General features: G+C 39.0%; 1 protein-coding gene and 1 non-coding gene across 2 annotated transcripts in view; both read right to left on the reverse strand.

Annotated features, from left to right (window-relative positions):
• The window catches only part of ctnna2 (catenin alpha 2), a 549,783-nt gene extending 544,538 nt beyond the window's left edge, over positions 1-5,245 (reverse strand). The window contains exon 1 of the mRNA XM_088930486.1: positions 5,060-5,245. The gene's annotated coding sequence lies outside the window, so the exon portion shown is untranslated. The remainder of the gene's footprint in view (positions 1-5,059) is intronic.
• A 1,969-nt stretch (positions 5,246-7,214) lies between these two features.
• On the reverse strand, positions 7,215-7,329 carry LOC148841657 (U5 spliceosomal RNA). Its single transcript, XR_016091630.1, has one exon. It is a non-coding gene; the product is annotated as a U5 spliceosomal RNA (small nuclear RNA).
• Positions 7,330-19,671: the final 12,342 nt, after the last annotated feature.

Consider the following 19,671-nt stretch of genomic DNA (forward strand, 5'->3'; position numbering starts at 1 on the left):
AACAAAACATTAAATAAAAAAAATGAAAAATCCCTAAGTATCAAGAAACATATTTGCTGCTATTAAAGGTTAGGGTTCAGATCATGCGCAGTGTTGCTATGGTAACTGTTGTTAGTACTGTATAAAGAACAACAGATACAATTACATTGGATTATTGTTTCCATTTTCACAAAAACAAATGTATGCTTCATTGTAATAATAGACATTTTTAACACCCAAGATGTTTTTTTAGATATTGCACTTCATCAGGCAAGGCAATTCTTTCTTAACGATTTTATTTTATATATATATATTTAACTCTTTATCAAGTCTTGTTTTGAAGTAATGTAGATTTATTGATCCACTCAAAAAAAGCAAGATGTGCATCATAATAGAAACATTGAGTTTTTGCGCAATCAAATTTGTGTAACTATGTGAATAACTTTGACTCCAATTACAACTGAGTTTCCACAACAGTGACCATCTGTGAAAATACATCTTTTTGTCTCTCATACTGTATAACATACTTCTAGGGTTTGTGATTAAAACAGGAAAGCACTGGAGGCTAAATTAAGTAAGAAACCTGATAAAGAATCATACCTGCTGCAAATAAATCTCCAAGACTTGCTTAGCTAAATATTAGTATTAAATATTAAATATTAGTCATATTTAAAATGTAGCCCATATAATTTTTATTATAGTAAGTGCAGGACAGCAACTACAAAGGTGAAAAATCAACAGATCATAAACTTTACCAATTATTGATTTCATTCAAATCTCTTCTCTGCATATTTACTACTGTGTCTTCCTTTTTCAGAATAGTATTTTTAAATCAGTCTTTCATACACCTTGTCCAATTAAATGCCCACACCTTTGCACCTTCAGCTCTGTGGATCTCTACTGCATATTTAGATAGTAAAAATAAATATGAAGGAACATCCCTTATCTGAATTAAATAACTTGAAGTGAAACCTTTGTAAAAGCTGAAGGATTTTTTGATATGTTACCCTACCTGCTCTATATTGTCTACAGCTTGTTGATGCCTTTTTATGTCGATGCTACTAAGAATAGCATGCTGCCGTGGTGCCACACTAGAGGAGCACTGCCTAGGAATTCTTTCAAAACAAGGAAAATCCAAGGAAATTTTCCCCACAGAGTCAGGAGCAAGCGAATTAACTGGCTGATGCACCGCCAAATAAAAGAAGCCCACAATGTTCTAGTTTGCAAACATTTTTTAGTTGTCTTTCACTACACGTACTATATGTACTATAGCATATACAGTAGGTACAACGACATTTTTTCTTGTAGCCACTCCAACAAATGTCTTCATGTCAGCATTCTTTTTTGCTCAAAATACATTGTTTTATAAAATCTAGAAGCTAACTAGGCCTCCTACACAGCACATTTTAACGAACTCGAATCTATGCAATGACGGTATATTTGTCATCCGATCTATATAAGGTTTAAAAACTCAGGTGATTTAATTTGGACTGTCTGAGACTTATTCAGGTGCTTAGTCCCAAAAAACTCGCAGGTTCAGACATTTGGTGTCTGTGCTTGGCTGAGGAGCCAACGTTGTGAAGCTCCCATCTGTGTACGAACACCTCTAAGTCAGAATTCCCCCGTTGTACGAAGCCAGCTCACACTGACGCAGCTCGATCATGCCAGCGCATACAGATGGCCCTATAAACATATTAGGGATAAAAAAAAATATTCTGAAGGTAATAGATAATCAAGGATGTATTTTAGTAGGGATGGTATTTCTGAACAGTACAAGACCTTTCGGGTTTACTGACGTTAGTTTAGCATGAATGTTTTTAACTTTTATTCCAAAGGCTAGATAATTACTAGCTACGAGAGGATAGAGGGACAGGATATACTGCTGCCTTACAGCTCCTGGGTCTGGGGTTCAGTTCTGGACTGGGGTTTTTGCATGTTCCCATCATGTTTACATGGGTTTTTTGAGTGCCCCAGTCCCCACCCACCTTCCATGCTTGCAATGAAGTAGCGCCCCCTCCAGGCTGTAGTCTTACCTTGATCACATGATTCCAGCAAAAGACTCCAGTTGCGCCCCCTCCAGGCTGTGTCTCTTACAAGTAATAAAGGACTTACAGATAATGGATTGATCAGGTTATGGGTTATGCTTCCAAATAAGGAAGCAATCACCGTTTGAACTTCTAAAAAAGTGTTGTGTGTGTAGTCCTACTGCTTATTTTCCTTCAGTTAAACACCACCTTCATGAATAATAATCCCATCCTTGGTTACAAAAATCTTACATTTTGAACATTATTTTAAAGATTATTTCATATCTTACACAAATTAGCCATACTGAAGGTTACTACAGTCCTGCCATCACTTCAGTTAAGAACATCAGGGTGAGATATGACACATCTTGCATGAATCAATAAAATCTGGGAAACATCTCATTTCTTGACAAGATAAAGGAATGGGAGTCGAAGTGGGGATTTCAACAGCTTTAAATCAAAAGTAATGGGGCCTAAAATGAAATCTGATTCCAGACAGTGCACAGTCCTGTTTTATCCCGTGAATCTGATACTTGTGATACCTGAAAAATATTCATTATTTTCACTTTCTGAAACATTGAATGCCTAAGTACTGTATACAGTATGTGCTGTTCAAAATTATTTCTGAGCAACATGCATTTTTTTTATTATTAAGGAAGTTAAAATAAACACATGCTTTTAACATAATATACATAATATATAGTCACAAAATGTATTTACTTACGGTACTTACAATACCAGACATTTTTTCCTTCAAATTAACTAATTAAAATGTGTGTGCTTTACACTCTGTCGTTTTACTTGCGAATCATACGATTCACTCATAATCAGGCAATGTTAGAAGTATTTAGTATGATTTTTGTTGCAATCAATGCAGAGTTTTACTCCAGTGATGATGTAAACGAGATCAAATATCAATCTTCATTTGACACATACATAATAACAAATTTCTTTTGTTTCTAAATTATGAAAAATCTGATTTGCAATATTCAGACAGTGCTCCCAAACTACAGTCACTGTAAAAGCAATTACAATCCAATGTACTCAACACCATTAGTATCTCAGCATTAGTATCTCTGTTATTAGTATAACAGCATTCAGGAAAGAAAGTGATTCATTGATGGCAACTATATTCATCTAATATCCTCTAGTCTGCTACCTTTCAGAATTAAAAAAAAAACATTTTTAACATTATCAAAAACATTAAATACATTATTAACATTTAACACTTTTTAAATTACTCTGAAATGCCACGGTCTGAAATGAAAACACTTCACCCTTTCACTTCTCATCCAAAACTGTAACAAAGTAGCCTGTGTTTTCTATGGTTCATTACTGTGATAACAGTATAATTGTTTAAATGGTTATGTTAACCTATAACCTGCAAAATAACATTGAAAACCTAATGATATTTTTAAGAAACAATGACAGGAATTACTAACGTAATATGTATGATACGAATAAGAAAATACCAAAACCAGTCCTTGAAATCTCATAGGGCATACCAAAGGCAACAACTGGACCTCTACCTCTGTCTGGAAGCATTGTTCACGAGTATTGTTTCTGTGTTCCCTCTATACATGAAAGTGACTTTATCTTTGACCTCCTACACTTCCAAACTTCACCCAGGATAACATTCTGGCTCTCGGCACTAAATCATCCACTGTGTATCTTTGATTCTAGAGACTACACCTACTCAGCAAAATGTCATGAAGTTGTAATGCTGTTATTCAGGATGCTGTTGATGATTTGATAATATTTGCTTTCAAAAACAATGAAGGGTAAACGTATCTCCCGTGTAGGCTAAACAGTAGTGTGAGAGAAAGAACAACGTTAAGAGCTCTTCAGTTACTCAGCTGTGCTCTGCTTTAATTAAGGTCTTCCTTAATTGCGTTAAATTAAACCGGGAAAATGTACTGTACAACTACGCCTTATAAATCATGACAATTGCGACATCTGCTACAACCACTGCTATACTGTAGGTATCCAATATTAAAACAGCCAAATTAAGAATGGAAGCAAAAAAACGACAAAAGCATGTGCATGACTGTAACAGAATGGGAAACTGCAGTTTTGAAAACAACATATTGATATAACCAAAATGATCAAACGTAATGTATTTTCCAGTAAAAAAAAACTATCATCGTCTAGTAAACAGTGGACAAAAACGCGTACAGTAAATGCAGAAACTAATTCCTTTGCAAGGTGAGCTGTTTGTGCGCTTTTTTCAAAAGCTAAATAAATCACCTCAGATTAGAACAGATTATTTTAACATTGAAAGAATGCAACGTTGAAGTAAATTCACTAAAACTGACAACATCGGGCATGTTGTCTTATTTCTTGTTATTTTTGGATATTCTCAATCAACTTATGTGCGTTGTAATACAGTACACTGAAACCAATACACAACCCGCAATGATATCTAATCAAGCCAGTACCCCTTTGTAGAGTCTCTTTGTTGTTGTTGTTTTTAAACCGAATTCACTTGTTTCCGAGGACTTCAGATGTTTGGTCGTGCGAAAAGCATCGCACCCCGTAAAACGTAAAACGTAATATTATTACTCGTGCAATAAGTTGAAAGCATTCAAACTTTCACGAAATCAAGCACTGGTGTCTGCTGTTTCAATTAAGGGTCTGAAATAAAGGATGTCTGTGATCAGATGACAGCCCTACCCAGTACCAAGCGAGAATAACGGGACACTACAAGAGAGGGAATCCACAAGGCGCATCGACAAAGGTGATCCCCACATCATCGCCGTGCAACTGCATTTAACTGCCTATTTATATATATTTTGCCACATAAATCAAGCAATGATGCCGTGTCTACGCTTTAGGTGCCATTTGATGATACTGATGATACAATTAAAGTGGTCGTTTAGCGCTGACTAAGACCTGAATGGGATCATAAATCGAATGAGAGACATAACGGACCACACAGACGATTACACCATCAGCAGAGCACAAAAAAAGCAGCCATAAATGAAATCAAAGGTGTAGCACTTGTGTCAAATGCATGTCCGTGGGAAAGGGAAAAATCGAGCTGGCTAGCAACTAACCTTATCCGAGGACAGATCTTCTATTCCGACAAACGGCTGGAGATGCCTGTTTCACTTGCCTTTTTCTCTCTGGTCTCTCCCTTTTCCTCACACACTTGAGTCTGCCCGCTCTCTGTGTGGTGAAGCTCAATGAATCCACACGCCGCCGTCGGTACCTAGGAACTGCTTCCCCCTCCCCACGCCCCCCCCTTAGCCGCTCCCTGCCAAATAATGACCCCTCCCACAAAACCACTGAGTTTACAAGGGCAGAGAGCGTCGGGTGCGCGCGCGCGACGTGCTGCCTTGGGGAAAAGCGGGACCCTTGCAAAATAGTGAGCCTGCCGGTACGGAGCCTGACGGGGCTGCCTGTCACTCCCGCACAGACGCCGCATGCGCAGTGCCCTGCGTGATAATTCTACCTGCTGCCGGATTGACTTGGAGATAATTCTCTCTTTTTTTCCCCCCGTTTCCATCGCCCAGTACAGTACAGGGCGGGTGTCGGATTTAGGAAAGAGGGTCAAAGGCATGATGCGCTTGCTCAGCAAGAAGCGTGGATGTGCACGCTGCTCCATGACTGGCCTTTGTGTGTAAAGAAAACAGCAAGACGTTTTGCTGGGTGTGAGTGTGGAGCCTCTGGCCGTGGTTATGGAGACAGCTTTGTCCGGCAGTAATACCGGTGTGGATGCTTGCCAACACTGTATAGGGCTCGGATTGTTTTTTTGCGTTGAAGAAAAATGTATTTGAAAATCCCATGTGTTTAATAGAAATGACTATACAATTCTTTGATTGTTTAAAATGGTGTTTCCCCCCCTCTCGGATGGGCAATTCTGATATTGCCATCCTTCTATTTAACCGCGGTGTTCTAAAAGGTTATATTTTTTTCTGTTGAACTTTCCGGAGAATTACTCTGTAACAGGTTTTTAAGCAGAGTACCCGAAAAGACTTATGTTTAAACATAATGTTTGTAATTTGTTTCAAACGGCTTGAACCTTTTATAGAGAAATCTTTATCGTAATCATTTCCAGCAATCGAAATGACAGATTAACTGGTGTTCAAGGAAGCATTCCAATGGGGCACACAAATCGAAAAGAAATTAGTACACGTGCTCCAGTTCCCATGGGTTTGGGATTAAGAACTCTTAAATTAGAATTAGAGGGACTGGGAGAAGTTTTGTTTTATTCACCTTCACTGCGTACGAGCCTGTCTCTTTCAGTTTGTATTATACAGTACTGTATATCTCTGTACTGTATGTGGCGTTAGGTGCGTCAGTAATATTGTCAATACTGTACAATTCTAAAGCAACTTAATATGAATTAGGTGATGATGTTTCAGTGGTTAACATTGCTGCCTCACAGCACTGGGGCCCTGGGTTCAATTCTGGACCTGGGGTGCTGTATGTATGTTTGTATGTTCTTTCCATATTCATGTGGGTTTCCTCTGGACATACAGGTAGGTTAGTGTGCTTCTGCAAAAATTGACCCTAGTGTGTGTGTGTCTTGCGATGGACTGGCATCCCATTCAGAGTATATCACACCATGTGCCCAAAGCATCCCAGGATAGGCTCTTGGCCACCATGACCTTGAATTGGATAAGCAGCTATTATAATTATTAATAATTGCTTACACTTGTATAGCTCTTTTCTGGACACTCCACTCAAAGCGCTTTACAGGTAATAGGGACTCCCCTCCACCCCCACCACCAATGAGCAGCATCCACCTGGATGATGCGACGGCAGCCATAGTGCGCCAGAATGCTCACCACACATCAGCTGTTAGTGGTGAGAAGAGAACAGAGTAATGAAGCCACTTCAGAGATGGGGATTATTAGGAGGCCATGATTGGTAAGGGCCAATGGGAAATTTGGCCAGGACACCAGGGTAACACCCCTACTCTTTTCGAGAAACGCCCTGGGATTTTTAATGACTACAGAGAATCGGGACCTCAGTTTTACAGTTCATCAGAAGGACAGCACCTTTTTACAGTATAGTGTCCCTGTCATTATACTGAGGCATTAGGATCCACATAGACTGCAGGGTGAGCACCCCCTGCTGATCCCACTAACACCTCTTTCAGCAGCAACCTTAGTTTTTCCCAGGAGGACTCCCATCCAGGTACTTACCAGACTCATACCTGCTGAGCTTCAGTGGGTTGCAGGATGATACTGTATGTCTGCTGGCAAACCCGAAGGCAGGGAGGCACAAACTCATTCATGAAACTCATTCATGTTCCTCTCCACGGAAATCTTTAGTTAAAGGCGAAATATTTGTTCAAGATGAAGAGAAACGAGAGTACTGTATGTTTTATGGTTTTTTTTTATTTTGTTTTCAAATCCTCTTCATTCAATTACAGATTTCAGGTTTTCACATCTGTTTAGCCTCAGTGGGCTGCCAGTTGTGAGTTGCAGGGTGATATACTGTAGCTGCTATTGGAAGTGGCTGGTTGGTGGTGGTGATTAATATGAAATATCAGAAAATATAGGTTCATCACTTAAATGGACCAGATTAGTGACACAACACCGTATGGTTGGTATAAGTGTATTTGAAACAGACCGATTATATTGATTGCACATATAGATAGAATGATATTGACAGTAGGTGGCACTACAAGTTTTAGCGCACTTGAGGTGGGGGTTGGTTCAAAGGCAATTCAAAATTCTCTGCTTATTTCATTATGGTTGCCTGTGACATCAGTTAAAAGTGAAATTTAATGGTCTCACCAAAGTGCACCTCTGACTTGGCACTGGTTTGCGAACTGACTTTGGCACTGGCTCAATGTCTAAATGGCCAGGGGGTAGTGAGATCAAGACAGAGCCGGCAGTGATGTGCGAAGATCTGACGAGCTGGCACAGCGTTCATTTCACTGTGGCCACTCTAACCTGTTTTTTATATAATTACACAGTTTTAAAACGGAGATTAAAATATGAGCTAATCAATCAGCAGCTATTAAGGATTATGTTCGAATGCAAGCTTGCACTACCTGAAGTACTCAGGAATTAGTGTTCTTGTATAAGTAAACACGCTGCTTAATAGCTTCTGTCAAATACTGTCAGTGTGTGAAAAATGGGCTCTCACAAGGTCGTCCCTGAAAGTTGATTGCATTGAGAACTTTAATCATCCATGGGCACCCATTACTTTTTGTTGGTGTTTTTTTTTAACTTTGTGAAATTTCAAGACATTTTCAAGTTGTTTTCTTCACTTGTCAGAAAAAAATAAGTTTTCCATGTTTGAAGAACAATATTTGAATTATGGCACCACTACAGAAGATGCCCTCCTCCTCTTGTTGAGGGGTACAAAGTCTTCATTTGCGTTTCTTTTATACAGTATTCAGGGCCTACCTGACAAAATAATTTACTTAATAGTAACAGTCTGATTCTCAACTGTTAAGCTGTTGGTGTTTTAAAGAGATTTCTGAAAGTTGCCAGACTTCAACCTCTTAGTGCTAGAGAGCTCAAAAGTATTTTTTATGAGGGGTGGTAAAAAGTATAGCAATTGAAAAAAATAATATCAATATTAATTTTAAGCCCAAATATTAAGAAGTTTTTTTTTACAATTTCAGTTATAGTTTTAGCTGAGTGATAGATTGCCAACCCATAAGGACAATGACATCAAAAAATTACATTATGAATACCATAAAAAACAATAATAAATATATGTATTTTTTTTAATTTTGAAGATTATGTTACTATATTATATAGGAACAATCTCTTTAGTAGGTGGAAAGTGGGTTATATTGGACCTTTATTAGTTTTTTCTCTTTATCCGTACACTAACATTTTAAGTTGTGCTTTATAGTCCTGTCTTTGGCACACAAAAGTCCTAAGAAGATTCAGTTATTATTAAAGACTTGTAGTTAGACATTTTCATAGTCACACATCTAGAATGAACAAGAAATTTAAAAAATCCAAAAGTGCAAAACCTTAAGTTAAAGATTTTCAGAAATAATTTTTGGGGGAGAAAGCAAAGCAATATGAAAAAGGAAAAAAATGTTAAAGTAAATCAGTTTCATTAAGGTAACCCCATATTTTTAGGATAATATACAGAAACCAGCTTGGAATCTGCATGGTCATCCCATGTCCTTGTGGATCTCCTCCAGGTGATCCGGATCCTCCTATAATTCAAAGACATACTGGAAGGTTAATTGACTTCTTAAAAAAATGGCCCTGGTGTGAGTGTGTGCATGTTTGCATCTGTGTATGTGCCATGCACTGGGCTGGCATTCCACCCAAGGTGTATCCTGCCTTTGGCCCAGTGCTTGCCAGGATAGGCTCTGACTCCTCCATGACCCTGTACTGGATAAAGTGGTTAGAAAATGGATGCATGGATGTATAAAACTAACAGACATTGTCCTTGATAAGATGAGTCCCTCAGTCATCTTTGGCATCCTAATTTCCCTTGATATTAAAGAATAATAAGCACCCAATTCTTGTCATTCATTTCAAAATGTTCGATCACCTCCACAAGATTAACTTGGGAAGACAATCATCAGTCTGTTTTCCAGGTTCTTTTTCATTGATATCTATGTGTGAGTACAGTAATGCCCCCACTGAGAAACAGACCTTCTCTTTAACATATTACAGGGTCCCAGGGGGGTGGTGCTTTAGAAGTTTTACCAATAGTTTTGTTGCCATGTGGGTGAGATTTGAGAATCAGTATAAAAATTTCTTTAAAATATTAACATGCATATTGGACATGGGCATACTGTAGAATCTAATCTTCCTAAACTAATTAACCGTGATTAAACAGATGATATTAAAGATCATCACACATCAGATTCTATCTGTTGAACTTTGACATTTATCCAGAATGATGATTTCTCTTAACTAATCTTTAGATGCAGAGAAATACTTTTATAAGAACTGTCAGAAATGACAGGAGTCCATTCAGCCCGTCTACTGTACAGTAGCTTGTTTGGTAGCTACTAGCTTAATTGTTCTGAGGATTCCAGCAAACGTTTTGAAAGAAGATGGGATATCAGCATGTTCCAGGCTCCCACACTCTCTTCTGTAAAGTGACTCTTGTTCAAAGCTTTTAATGTGTTTCCCTTTAGTGTCAACATGTGATTATGAAAGTGTGTCTGTGTTTCACAGCTGTGCTTGAAGAGACCCATTGGGATGACTTTGTCAATACCTTTGAGAATTCTGAATAAACAAGGTTAATCAGAGTTATAAACTGTCTATAAAGGACCTTTGGGATGTACATAGTCTTGTGATTTCTAGTTATATACTGATATATTTGCTGTATTGATGTACAGCACATTTGGGGCGGAGCGGTGGCTCTGTGGGTAAGGATCTGTGCCTGTGGCTAGAAGGTTGGCAGTTTGCTGGTTCAAATCCCACAGCTGGCAGAGGAATCCTACTTCGTTGGGTCCCTGAGTAAGGCCCTTAACCCCACCTGCTCCAGGGGTGCTACAATACAGTAGCTAACCCTGTACTCTGACTCCAAGCTTCTCTCTCCCTGTCTGTGTGTCTCATGGAGAGCAAGTTGGGGTATGTGAAAAGACAAATTCCTAATGCAAGAAATTGTATAGGGTTAATAAAGTGATGTACTTAATGTAGCTGCAATCAGACCAATATATTAATATTATCAAACAGGGGGACTCACGATGCTATATTGTAGCAAATACTTCACACAATGAATCGAATGAATCATGTCTTCATATCGGATTAGTATTGTGTATTTAATTTAATGCTGCTTATATCTTAAAACTCTAATGTTGACACTAAGAATTTCAACAGAGTACAGTAAACATAAACATAAGGCTACACACAGAAAATATGTAAACAGTGAGGCTAGGTACTGCACACAATGCAAAATGTTTTTTTCCCTTTATAACCAAATACAATTGTGCTCCAGACAAGTGTTCTTTTTTTAGAGATGTTCACTTGCTACATTTGGTTTTATGGTTCTTGTTTTTCTAGTCTTGCATCATACAGTTGTTTAGAGAAGTAATTACACTTTTATTTTTGCTACAAAAGAGGATTGGATGGTAGTTTGCCGTCTCAACAATTAAGAAACAGTACTATTTCCAAAACATAATGAATGTAAATACTTTGTATAATATTAATTCCCTTTTTTCTGACTACTGCACAAACCGATGTGAAGTTAGAACGTGTTTAAACATTGAAGTACTCACGAACAGAAATGATAGGTATAGATAGGTATACTGTAGGTATAGAAAAACTGAACAGAAAGGAGAAAAGCATGTAGCACCTGTGATTGATGTTAGAATGTAGTTTCACTCAGTCGGTTACATAAGGGGCATCACACATTTATTGCTCCACAAAATCAAGAAGATCTTTATAGCACCCATAACAAACACACCAGAGCCAAACACAATCTTAAAATCTACTAACAAAATGCCGTATAGACAGGAAACCAAAGTGATCAGGGCGTTTTGTAACTTCTTGTACTTGGCTTGCTTGAGTTCCCATCTTAGTCAATATTCATGACATAACATTTTTAATTTAAATAATGTAAGTACTGTTTAGATGTTGTTGACCCTATAAACCCCCTTCCTTTTCCAATGTTATTTTATCGTTTTATTTAAGGTAGGAATACTGTAGTAATACCCATAATAATTAAATAAACAATGAGAAAATGTAAGGCATTTACTGTACATCAAGGCACAATTTTACTTTATAAATGAATGTGTGCTGTCTACAAATATGTGAATTGTAAATTAATGCCAGTTAATGTATGCAAAAATAGATGTTTGAATGTTTTTGCTATTTGCCTAATTAATTCAATCAAATAAAAAACAAACTTTCAGCCCTGTTAAAATACAATAAAACTACTATAACAAAAGCAGCTTGTATGTTCAGTCCTCACTGTATTCCATTTAATCAAATGGGGGGGACTACAAAACTGACCTGATTTGACCTGAGAGGTTTAGTCAATACTTATTTATAAACCCCAACCTGTAAGTGATTTCTTGCAATATACCCAAGCGGCTGGTATAATTAGAGGCATGTGAATTCTTTGTTCTATAAAATAAAATAAGATCACAGGCACAGGTGAGAGGAGTAATAATCCACACACATTTGGTTAGACAAATATTTATTACAATGATGAAACACAAACTACACTGCACACAACAAAACATACAACACACAAGTTACTTTATGTACAGTATTTACAAACAAGGCGTTTCAGAGGCCTAACATTCTGGTCACCCAGAAAACCCCAGACTGCTAAAGCATTAACTCTTAATGCCTGTAGGCCACATAAGAGATGAGCTGCCTACTAACTAAATATACTGTAAAACAACCTACAGTTAAATATCGCTCTCTGCACTCCGGATGCCACAAAATAAATGGGAGCCTATATCCCTATCCATAAAAATGCACCCTAAGCAGCAAAGACATTTCTAACTGAGGTATCTTTTACCCAGGAAATCCAAGTTCCCTAAAACACAGAATAGCATGTTCTCTGCAACAAGGTTCAAATAGATGAAGTAGGGGCTCTCGCCTGATGCAAGCTTCAAGTCCAAACGCCTGCGGACTCCTTTCTCTTCTCCTTGTTGCTTCCTTTCTTTTTCTTCCTTCTCTCTCTCTTTCCTTTTAATGTGATCTTATATTGTTTGTTTCTGCCCTGCTCCTTTGCAATCATTAACCCACAACTTACCTAGGTATACTAAGGTAAACTTTACAATTGTTTTTGCTCATGGGACACCCCAGACCTCAGCAAACATTCTCTCCCCTTTGAAGTTAGAAGTGTTTACCCTTCCTAGAGTCACAAACTTTATCTGAAAACTAAGAGACACTTCTCAGTCACCTAAAACTGTAACAATACTAATATACTGAAGAAAGTGTATATCAAATAGGTTTTCCTGTGCAGAATATCTGATTTATTATCTCTCGAAGACCGTCAATCTTTTCTAACTCTTGGATTATGTTACCTCTAGAGAATATAACTCACATTCACTTTGAATCTGAGATGATCTGAGATGGGTGAAAAATACATTCAGTTCACTGTTTAACATGCTGTTTGCACGATAAACTCAGTCATCTATCACATGAATTACTGTGTGTCAGATATGTTATCTATCATTATGGCCTGTGGAGGGTGGTCGCATTTCGATACAGTGAAGGAATGCTTAGATTTTGGAGTTTGATAAAATTGTATATTGTTTGATAGGATCACTTTATTGGCTGTATACAATTTCTTGTGTTAGGAATTTGTCTTTTCGCATACCCCAACTTGCTCTCCATGAGACACACAGACAGGGAGAGAAGCTTGAGGTCAGAGCACAGGGTCAACCATTTATACAGCACCCCTGGTGCAGTTGGGGTTAAGGGCCTTGCCCAGGGGCCCAATAGAGTAGGAATCCTCTGCCAGCTGCGGGATACAAACCGGCAACCTTCCAGCCACAGGAGCAAATCCTTAGCCACAGAGCCACCACACCGCCAAAAAAATATATATATTTTCCCTCCATCAATATAATTTTGCAACTATGCAATATGTGTTTCTTTTGACAACAAACTTCTCCTTAGAGCAGGTATTGTTAACGCACTTTGCTCTTCTATATCTTGAAACAGCTAATCTAGGAGTGAGCAATGCAGTCCAACTGGATTTTTGTGTGTCTAAATGGATTACAACTGTTTAGACATGTAAAACTCGCTTAGAAAGCATCTCTCCTACAAATCCTGAATTATTGATGCAATTCACAAGCTCTGGAAGAATGTTTGGAATAGTAATGCTTCCAAAGATTATTTAAGGACAATGCAAATTAAAAATAGTAATGAGGCAATAGCAACAGAATGTGTTTTAAAAAAGGAATATTTCTGCCCTCAGGAATTATTCTGAAATTATAATTTTTAAAGCTAATGATGAAATAAACAGCTGCCTTGTGAAATTGAATTGTGTAATGTATGTCCAAAGTATTTGACTTTCACTTTATTATAGTGTGAGAGTATAATATGAATTATAATATGAAGGCAAACCAAAGAGATTAAAACATAGTACCATTAGTCTTTGACAGTCCCCTTCAATCAAACAGCCACTATTAATATTATTAAAATATAAATGACACACAATAACATAAGGTTAAAAATGATAGATCATCTTGCCCATCTAGCCCATTGTGTACTGTCATTGGTGTTTAATAATTCAACAATTTCATCCAGCCATTTCTTGAAAGAAACCAGGGTATCAGCTTATACAAAATGGCTGGGTAGCTTGTTCCACACTCCCACAACCTTCTGAGTAAAGAAGTGCCTTATGTTCTTGATTGTAAATGTATTTCCCTCTAGTTTCTACTAGGTATAAAAACAGCTTCTACCCTACGGCAGTGCGCATCATAAACAGCTCACTGCGCTCTGCCACAGAACTCAATGAACCTCTGCACTATGCACTTTTGACTTGCAAATACTGTACAGTAGTGCTGTATTTTTGTTCACTACCACATCATTATTGTTCTCTACCATGTATTAATTGTTTTGGTTGTTTGTTGACAGAACGTGCAATCAGTTTTTATTATGTACCATTTTGTAAATGTACAGTGCCATCTGCATTGTGTGGTGTTGTCTGTTGTACTGTGTCATCTGCTGTACTGTGCATGTCTTAAGAAATCAGAGTGAATAAGAATTCCTATGTACAGTGTACATATACTGTACATATGACAATATACTCCTCTGCTCTACTTTCTTTTTGTGGAAGTGGAAGTAACTATTCTTACAACAACATATATTATTTAGGAAAAAGCATTATAAAAATTTCAGGGTGGCAGGCTGTTATAGCTGTCACAGTGCTCTTGAGTCTTGGTTCATTTCTGGCATGGGGCACTTTCTGTTGATGCTGATTTAGTTAATTGGCATCTCTAAACTGTCTTGAGTGCATCTGCATGTTCAGTGTGCACCCTATATAGGACTGAGTGGTTATTTATGATGAATGGATTATATAAAATTTTGGTGAGGATTTAGATTGCAAAGCATGAATAAAAGTTTAATTTTTCATGTTATAGTTTTGTTGTCACCAATGGATCATTAGGTAACTTAGTTACTGCCTTTTAAGTGTAAGAAACGTGCTTTAGAGATAAATTTGTTAATCAATCCTCACATAAAATGACAACACCATTGTAAACATTTACATGGAAGTCACATTATTTTTACCCAGTAGTCATTACGATCACTGTCGTAAGTCATCACTTTCTGTAATTAAATAGCACATTTTTTGATTGCTTGTTTTACATGGTTAAAAGGTTAGAGTGGGGAGCTGTGTCAGCATAAGAGCTGCAAAAGATCAAGTGGAAGTTAACCCACTGTGAAACAGAAGAAGAAAAAACACACTGTATGTTTGGCTGTGGAGCCATCTTAAGGTGTATAGAAGACAGAGGGAGAGTAGAAGTAAAATGCAAAAGAGCAGGGTATTGACAACAAAAAAGAAATTGTGACTTTGGGCTGTTGGATGTGGAATGTGGTCTAAAACTTTTGTAGTTCCAGAGGTGTGGAAGTCACCAATCTATAAATGAAAGGAGAGAGATCCATGCTTTTCTAATATAAGGTAACATTTATAAATGCTGTTTCTACAGGTATCACAGCATAATACATTTTCCTCACATTTTCTCTTAGTTTCCAAAAACAACTTCAGCAAAACTTTGAGAACAAGATTTTCGTGGGAGGGAAAGCCCTCATCTTTGCAGCAGATTTAAACTGAAACATGATATCAGCAGGGAGGGAAGTAATTTTAACACACTGGTACGAGAAGGCTCAGTCCAGTAAAATCCAGTCATTGTCTTTTACAAACAACACAGCATACAGTAATACACATACTGTTCAATTCGCAGACAGATATGGAAAGCACAGAAGGTAATCAGGAAAAAAAAACACAGCAGCTCAGCAGCAGTCACAGTCCATGAAGAATCTCAAAATCCCCAGACCCACAGCTTTCTGCACTAGAGCCCATGCAGTCCAACTCCTTGTTCAGCTCCACAAGCCTCCAGGCTGCCTCATTAGCCTGCACTCACCTGCCAGCCATCCTGCGTGGACATCAGGGAGGAAAGCCTGCCCAGGTCACCACAGTATTAGCAGCGTATTAAATATGTGCAAAACCAACATTAGAAACAATTAATCACAAAATAGGTCTATTTTGAAGATTCAGAAAAAACAGAATTCAATGAACTTCTTATATCACTGAGAACACATGGATCTTAAAGGGGAACTGCAAAGCTATTTTTACATTTCAGGGTTGTCATGAATCAGCAAGCATGAGTGCATTACAACACACAATGAAACTACCAAGTACACAGTAATGTGTACAACCTCCAATTTACATCACAGAAGAGGCAAGGTTTCACTGTATGTATAGCAAGTTTCAATGTAAGGTACAGTAGCGCCATTTTGTCATCATTGTCTATGATTCAGAATGAGGCAACAAAACTTCCAGTGACATGAAACGGCCCTGTTATATTGTAAATATCATTTAGACAAAGGGAACAGCTTACATCAACTAGTGAGCAGGAAGGGCTGCTCCATGTCACAATTCGCACAAACTCTCACTCTCAGGTTCTCGTCTGCCTGCAACAACATGGCAAACATACAGTATTGTCACAAATTTTACGATTTTATGCTTAATTTGAAATTTGTAAGATTTTGTAATACTGTCACTTAATTTATTCTGTTACACAAATTTAACAACAAGAAATTTGGACTGCAGTTATAAATGAACTTTTAAAAACAAATAATAAAGCTTTTAAATAGTTGTGATCTTCCACCCACTTCATCCAATTCAGGGTCACAGGGAAGCCAGAGCCAATCCCAGCATGCAGCAGGCTCATTGCAGGGTACACCAAGGACGGGACACCTGTCCATTGTAAAGCAAACACACACAACCCAGTACGTTTTGGGACAGTGGGAAGAAATCTGGAGTTGGTTAGGTTAGGTTAGGTCCCCTTTTCAGGCCATAAAGGCCATGTGGGGGAATGGGGGACAAGGGCCACCATTTTTCTCAACCATCTGACATTGGAAGTGGAGGTAATGTGTTCAGCATCACGCTCCAGCCAGCCTATTACCCCCAGAAGGATTAACCCCCTGGGCACTCACCCTGCGGTCCATGTGGGTCCTAATGCCCCATTATAGTGATGGGGAAACTATACTGTAAATAGGCACCATCCTTTGGATGAGACGTAAAACCGAACTCTTTGTGGTCATTAAAAATCCCAGGGGGTTTCCCAAAAAGAGTAGGGGTGTAACCCCAGCGTCCTGGCCAAAATTCCCAATGGCCCTTACCGATCATAGCCTCCTAATAATCCCCATCTATGAATTGGCTTCATTACTCTGCTCTCCTCCCCACTGAGAGCTGATGCGTGTGTCACAACCGCCAGCCAGCAGAGATCAACCCATAAGCGATCTAATCAACACCAGCAGCAGGTTAATTATAGCAAGCGCCGCCGCACGAGGTAACCCACCTGCACACGCTTTACCTGCGGTATTTATACCATCTTTACACGCTGCCCGCTGCTTGGTATTGAGCTATCTCCCTTAGAGCTCTACTTGGCGTACCCTTAACCTTGTGACTACTCTGAATTTTGGTCTTCCCCTTTTGCCATTTTACCTCGTACCTTGTCTCTCGATTTGGATTGTTTGCCTCTTGTGCTCTTCCTGGATTTCGACCTACCTTTCTCGCTTCGACCACGATCTTGCCTCTCGTCTTGGATTGTTCGCCTCCCATGTCTGTCTTGGATTTCGACCCTCCTTACTCCCGCTGACCACGAACTTGCCTCTCGATTCGGGTAGTTTGTTGCCTTGTCTACCAGCTACTCCTGCGGCTGCACAGGATCCCTATCTCCACACTTGGGTATCCCTTACAGTGTGGTGAGCGTTCTGGCACACTATGGGTGCCGTCGCGTCATCCAGATGGATGCTGCACATTGGTGGTGGTGGTGGTGGAGGGGAGTCTCCATCACCTGTAAAGCGCTTTGAGTGGAGTGTCCAGAAAAGCGCTATATACTGTAAGTGTGAGCAATTATTATTGTTACTGATTTGAAAAGCAGGCTGAGTGGACCTTTGAGCCTTCTGGAAGGAATTAGAGCAAGCTCCATCACTTGCCTCTACTTGGGATTGAACCCAGGACATTCCAATCAGGAGCTAGACATCCTTGCTGTGTGAGCTACCACAGCTCAGAGGAAACTGGAGTACTTGGATAAAACACATGGAGAGCATAAAAACTCCACACAAGTAGTACACAAGGCCAGGACGTGAAACCCAGCATCCCAGCGCTACAAAACAGCAGTGCTAATCACTTCGCCACCACGACAGCCTGTTGTGATCATAGTATTTTAAATACTGTATGAGAATCCATTGCTGTATGTGGTGTTAATGTGGAAAAAAATAGTTACAAGAATTTTAATTTAATATTAAAGATGTGAGACAAGGGAATACATTCACTACAAGCAGAAGATTTCATGTGATGACAAACATCCCCGGCCTACTGGTGTTGTGTCTGCTATTGTTTCACATTCCTTCATTTCAGGCTTTCAATTTTCTCAAAGCCAGAAATATATCCTGACTGTCTCTATCTGAGTGTTATTTATTTTACAGAAAGAGTAACTGTTCTTTCCTGAAGCAATACAATCTGCTTAAGTCAATATGAAGCTTGTTTCCTGAAAATATCAAAGCTTCTCAGTGAAGCTGTAACTGATGGAACTGAATGAGAATCTCAGCTCAGCCTATCACTAATCAACACAGATACAAGTCTGCAATATATTAGAGGCAGAATAAAAAAAGCAATCCTAAGCAATCTGATTTTGTCTGGGTACAGATGTAATGGGTGCAAAAAAGAGTGAAGCTGTTTCATTTTCAACCAGTACTTAAAATTCTAGCAAGCCTTAGGATCTTAGGTCTCAGATAAATAAAAAAATATCTTTCCCTTTACATACCTGTGGGTAAGTATCTTGTTTTGCTGGATATTTTCTCAAAGGAAAATATATACATAATACAAGAATTTATTAATACATTTAAACTGTTTTTGCAGCACTGTCCTCACTGATTTAACCCCTGCTGTTTCTACAGGAGATCAGTGGTTCATCTCTATTGTTCCTAAACAAAGATGATGTCAGCCTTTTATGGTTATCACACAGTTGTATAATGGCCATAACTGTCTATTATTGCTGGTGTGTTAGGCTTGCCTGGCTGTTTAACAGCAGAGTGTGGCTATGTATGCCCAGGGGGGCGTGTTGCATCTCAGTGGCCATTGGCTATGGCTTCTCTCTGCCAGATCGCCGTGGAGACAGTGATACAGAGCACCTGGCTTTAGAGAGAATTCTTATTGCAGCAGGTACACTGAGGGTATTTAAACCCTTTTCAGTCTCCCCACGATGAGCCCGTACTGACGTTGCGCTTCACATTGAGCCATCATTCTGGCGTCCCAGCGGAGTCCTTTTGTTCCTGATTTTCCGGTTCCTTCAGCTCTGTTTGGGAGCTTTTGACCAAGGCTGTGCTGCCCGGAGGTTCCAGCGGCTGAGAGGGGACCAGAGGTCGAGTCTTATTCGGGGTCCAGACCTTAGCAGATGTCTCCACCAGCCCAGTCCAGATGGTGCGTGGGATACTGGTGCTGTCCACTTCCAGGAGGACTCATTGTCAGGCCTCACTGAAAAAGCACGCCTGGCCTGGTCTTTGAAGGAGACCTGCCTTGAGTAAGT

Source organism: Atractosteus spatula, chromosome 1 (assembly GCF_055471065.1).
Source record: "Atractosteus spatula isolate fAtrSpa1 chromosome 1, fAtrSpa1.hap1, whole genome shotgun sequence".
Taxonomy (NCBI): Eukaryota; Metazoa; Chordata; class Actinopteri; order Semionotiformes; family Lepisosteidae; genus Atractosteus; species Atractosteus spatula.